A 5,659-nucleotide genomic window follows, 5' to 3' on the forward strand; every position below is an offset into this window, starting at 1 on the left:
AGCCCAGTCCCAGGTGCCCTGGGGTGTGAGTTGTTTCATAAGATTCAGCTGATGTAGACCCTTTCCTGTTTCTTTCACTTCTTTCAAATTTTTATTTATTTATTTATTTAATTTATTTTTTTGGCAGAACCGGGGATTGAACTCAGGCCCTTGCGCTTGCCAGGAAAGCGCTTATTCCACTGAGCCATCTCCCTGGCCCTGATTTATTTTTTATTAGTTCATTTTTGCCATACATAATGATCACATTCATCATAGGGAATTTGCACCTGTACATAATATTTCTTTCTTCCTTTTTTGTAAGTTTAGTTTACACAGTTGGGTGAAAAATAAATTTGAGAGAAAGTAGAAAATTCAATATGGTCTCATACACCCTGAAGGAGGTGGTGCCCAATTTGGAGAGGTAATTGCTATGTCCAAGAAATCACCTATTTGGAACGTCTGTGACTGGAGAGTCATGGAACCAGCTGTCTCCTTTCTGCCAGACATGGTGCTATAAATCTCCTTAACTCGATAGCCAGATCTTTTAAGACCCCATGAAAATAATTGTGAAATTGAAGTGTGTATCTTTCTTTCTAGCTTCTGGGTAGACTTTTTTATGAGCAGAATATATTTACTGAGAGAAAGAAAGCTCCTATCCAAGAGAGGGACAGGAGGGGGGCCCAAGCAGGTAGTTCCCCGGGAAACTGTCTCTTCCAGGTACTTTTATAGTGTAAAACCATGTGAGGCTAAGGTAGAGAGAATGGGAACTCGCTTAGGTGGGCAGGAGGTGGGACAAAACTATGGTCAACCAATGGGCTGGGTAGACTTTTTTTTATTAAGCTAGTTAGTTCTTTCAGGGTTGCATCCATCCAGGTGTAGATCTTTAGCTCGCTGGATGGGACGTTGCCGCGGCAGAACTGCATATGGTGGTGCTGACTGGTGGTGGTGGTGAAGACCCACAGCAATCATGAACACGTCTTCTCGCGGTTAGTTGGCTTCTCTGGCTCTTTCTTAATTTCCTCATGAATTGTGACTCCGCCTCCATCTTCTTATTTCGGCCCGCCAGACACTCACCTGTACATAATATTTCTTAATTCTTCTTTGTTCCTATTTCCCTTCCCTCCCTTCAATCCTTCTTCCTCTCCTCATTTGTAAAAGTTTTGTTTCCAAAACTTACACTTTTTTTTTTTTTTGTATGTAGCACAGGGTCTACAGGGTCTATAGGGTCTCACTATGTAGAATGGACTCATAGTGATCCTCCTGTTTACAGCCTCCCAAGTGCCGGGATTACAGGCGGGGTGGGGCTGGCCTGGCAGGCCCAGGGATCAAAACCCTGGCCCCTGTGTCTGCTTAAGCAGATACTTTAATTCACTGAGCTATTTGGCTGGCCCTTCCATTCACTTTTAAAAATATCTTTCCCTTTCATTCCCTTCTCTCTCCCTCCCCCTTTCTTGTTTTCTTTCCCAATTGAACAAGTTCTGGCAACTTCTCAAAATTTATCCTCCATTTTTCTCCTTTTTTATTCTTGGGTTTCTCAAAAAAGATAAATAATGGGGTATTTAAAGTTCTATTTGGTTTATTTCACTTAAAGTTACGGTTTTGAAGAGCATCCATTTACCTAAGAATGTCTCAAGTTTATCCTTATTTAATGCAGAACAGTACTTCATTGTATGTAAATATATTTTTTTATCATTCCTCTGTTGATGGGCTCTTTCCTAGGTTTAGCTGTTATAAACTGTGTTGCTAAAAACATGGTTATGCACATATCATTGTGGTATGATGCTTTAACTCTGGGGGAAGATGCATAAAAGAGAAATAGCTGGGTCAAATGGAACCTCTAGTTTTAGTTTTCTGAGGAGTCTCCATACCAGTTTACGTATTGGTTGTACCAATTTACACTACCAAAAACAATGGAAAAGAGGTAAAGCATGGAACAGCACCATTCCTGATTTCAAATTATACTACAAAGTTACAGTGATAAAAATAGCATGGAACTGGCAAAAAACAGACTCAAGGATCATGGAACAGAATAGAAGATTCAGAAAACCCTCAAACACACTCATTTACTTTACCTTTGACAAAGAAGCCAAACATATTCTCTGTTAAAAAAAAAAAAAAGAAAAAAGAAAAAAAGATAGCCTCTTTGTGTTGGCCCATGCAGTAATCCCAGCTCTTGGGATACTGAGGCAAGATGGTTGCTGTGAGCTTGAGTCCAGCTAGGCTACATAGTGAGATCAAGGACAGCCTGAATTACATGGTAAGACCCTGTCTCAATGATGAAGATGATAAATGGTGCTGGAAAACTGGCTTTCCATATGCCAAAGATTCAAACTAGACCTACATCTGTCACCACACATTAAACTAAACTCAAAATGAATCAAAGATTGAAATATTAAAACAGAAACACTTAATCTGCTGGAAGATAGAATATGTAAATCTCTTGAAGATGAAGGTGTAGGCAAAGACTTTATTTATTGATTTACTCTTCTTTCTGTTTTAGGACAGGGTCTATAGGTCTATAGGGTCTTATAGATCAGACTCAGTGATTCTCCTGTTTTCAGCCTTCCAAGTGCTGGGATTACAGCACTTGGCATGCACCACCCTGCCCAGTCTTACACAAAGACTTAATAAACAAAACTCTAATCACACAGAAAACATTACAAAGAATCAACAACTGGGATCACATCCAATGAAAAAACTTTTGCACAGCAAAAGAAACTACCAACAGAGTGCAGAGAGAACCCACAGTGTCCAGAAAAAAATTAACAGTCACTCCTTAGACAAAGGAGTACTATCTAGAATATATAAGAACAAACAAACAAAAAAAACCACCCCCAATTTAAAGACCCAGTCCAACAATGAGCACCTGAAATGCATAGACACTTCTGGAATGAAGAAGTACAAACAGCAAATTGATATAAGGGAAAAAAAAGCCTAACATCTCTAGTCATTTGAGAAATACAAATGAAAACAACACTGAGATTCCATCTCACCCCAAAAAGAATGACATTTTCTGTTCCTTTTAATTGATTTATTTCAAAGTATGTTCTCTCTCTCTCTCTCTCTCTCTCTCTCTCTCTCTCTCTCCCTCCCTCCCTCCCTCCCTCCCCTTTTCCCCCTCTCTCCCTCTTTCCCTCCCTTTCTTTAGAACAACAAAAAAATTCATCAGACCTTTTAACAAAACTCAATAGTGGCTTCAACCAACTTTATTCTCTAAATTTTTGTAAAACTTTCAAAAATTATCAAAAACAGTGTAACCATATCACAGCAAACACACACACACACACACACACACACACACACACACACACACACAGAAAAAAGCTATGTGCCCACAAATATGTTATTGTGGCACAACATTGTAACCAAATGCCCCACCACCACCACCACACAGCCAGCAGCTTCTTAGTTGTCTAGGTAATAGTTCCTTTTCCAGCTCTGGTTGTTTCTGTCTCTTAGAAATGACTGGTCATGGTGGTGCATAGCTGGTCACTATAATGCATATTATAAGAATCAATCCTCAATTGACAAGCCATTCTGCCTCTGCACTTCCTGCTTACTTATCTTGTATAAGCCCTAGACCACCAGAGATCACAGCTTGATATTTGGGGAATGATCCAAATCAGCTCCTGTTGTTGTAATAAATCTGCCTCCAAATCCTGGATGTTGTTTTGGTATTTCTCTTGCTGTTGCACCATGAGGTATGTTCTGTCCTATGTTAATATCGCTACTCAGCCCAAACCCTAGCTAATGCAAATACTGAGCTTTTGATTTTTTTTTTTCCTTTCCTTGTGTCACGGGTAATGTTCCTTGGAATTCTGTGGTCTCTGTAAATTATTTTTGTGTCTGTAGAATATAAAAGGATGGAAATTCTTTTAAAATTGTCTGTTATATGCTTTCATTAAACTTTTACTTGGGGCCAGGAGATAGCTCAGTAGAATAAGTGCTTTCCTGGCAAACTCAAGGGCCTAAGTTCATCCCTGGTTCTGCAAAATAAATAAATAAATACAAATAAAATAAAATACTGTTAACTGTGCATATTATCTAATTCTTTCTAGTTGAGAGCAAGTTTGGAATTAATCATCCTCAGACTGTTAAGTTTTAAGTTGTAATCCTAAGAATGATTGTGTTGGTATATATGTGAATTTTTCTTCAAAATCTGTGTCCCATTATTCACACAAGAAGTATGCATTTTTATAGACTGAAGATTTCCAAAGGAACCCATGATTTTTAGCTTTTTGTCTTTCTTTTGGTGGTACTGGGGATCAAATGTGGTACCTTGAGTTTACTAGGCAGGTGCTTACGCTGCTGAGCTATCTCCCCAGCCTGATTTTTAAACTTTTTATGACCAATTAAAATGGAAGGGGCTGGGGAGGTGGCTCAGTAGAATAAGCACTTACCTGGCAAGCACAGGGTCAATCCCCAGTACCGCAAAAAATAAATAAATAAAATGGAAAAAGTTCAGTATTTACATTTAATTTAGTTTTCTGTTGGTTATAGCATATTAGCTATACAATATCATAATACTTATATGATTTTGATCTATTTTATATGAAAATATGTTGGCATCTCAGTGTAAAAAAATAAAAAAATAAACTTTTACTTTCAGCAGAACTATTCCTCTAAGAAATGTATTAGCTTTCTCTTCCCATGCTTAGTTCTGAATCTCCTATTTAGATGTCTGATTCCTAGATTTTGGTATCTTGGTCCCCAGAGAGTCTGCTGAAGGCATAGAAATTTCTTCCTAAGCACATTTAATGTGTGGGCTTCTGATCCAGCCTCTGGACTTCGCTCCTTTTGCATCCCCTGTGGTGCACGGTGAGGGCCACAGGCAGGCCTGGACTGTGTGGTGAGACTTGTGGAATGGACGTGTGGGTCACTTTGAATCGTTTCTGACACATGGCAGACAAAGTAGAGTCCATCTGTAAGCAGCCATTTAGGTGGGTGATGGTCTTGCCAAAGTCAAGTCACATACATCGTGAAAAAGTATAAGAATAAGTTAAAAATGGCCAGAAAGCCTTGACTGAAAATTAACAGGAAGTGATGAAGAGTTGTACATGCAAAACTACATGTAGTGTACATTTTGGAATTTTTAAGGAATTTTTTTCAAAGGTAATATTTGTCAGTTTCATTTTCTACTTTCACCCTGACTTTAGGACAAAATGTGACTAATTTGGGGGAGTGACCTAACCTAATATTTTTGATCTTTCAGCATTTGTCTTGTAGCTCCCAGCAAGGGAAGTGGAATAGCGACAATGTGACTCCTTCCCTCAATTTCTCTATGAGGTGTCGTCATTATCAGAAAAGCAAGAATGGGATCCAGGACAAGTTATCTCAAAACATGGCATTCAGCATTTGAGAAGACAGTAGGAGCAGGAGGATTGCATAATTGACCTTTTCCTGGAATCTTCTGAAGCCAGTTTAAGAGTCTCATTTGAGAGGAACCCTTCTATATTCAGAGGTAAGGAACTATTGCCACAGAGACACACAAAAGAGCCTGAACTAACAGACTTTACTACGTCTCCTCAGTTTATTACCATATTGTCTATTCTTGTCCAATCATACTCTGCAAACCTGACTACTCTTTTCTTTTCCTTCCTTCCTTCCTTCCTTCCTTCCTTCCTTCCTTCCTTCCTTCCTTGCTTCTTTCTCTCTCTCTCTCTCTCTCTCTCTCTCTCTC

The 5,659-nt window shown here is 39.0% G+C and overlaps 1 pseudogene; it reads right to left on the reverse strand.

Moving 5' to 3' along the window:
* Positions 1 to 351: 351 nt before the first annotated feature.
* Positions 352 to 5,659, reverse strand: part of LOC101567259 — a 16,565-nt pseudogene continuing 11,257 nt past the window's right edge.

The sequence above is a fragment of the Octodon degus genome, unplaced genomic scaffold (assembly GCF_000260255.1).
Source record: "Octodon degus isolate 3935 unplaced genomic scaffold, OctDeg1.0 scaffold00003, whole genome shotgun sequence".
Classification (NCBI taxonomy): domain Eukaryota; kingdom Metazoa; phylum Chordata; class Mammalia; order Rodentia; family Octodontidae; genus Octodon; species Octodon degus.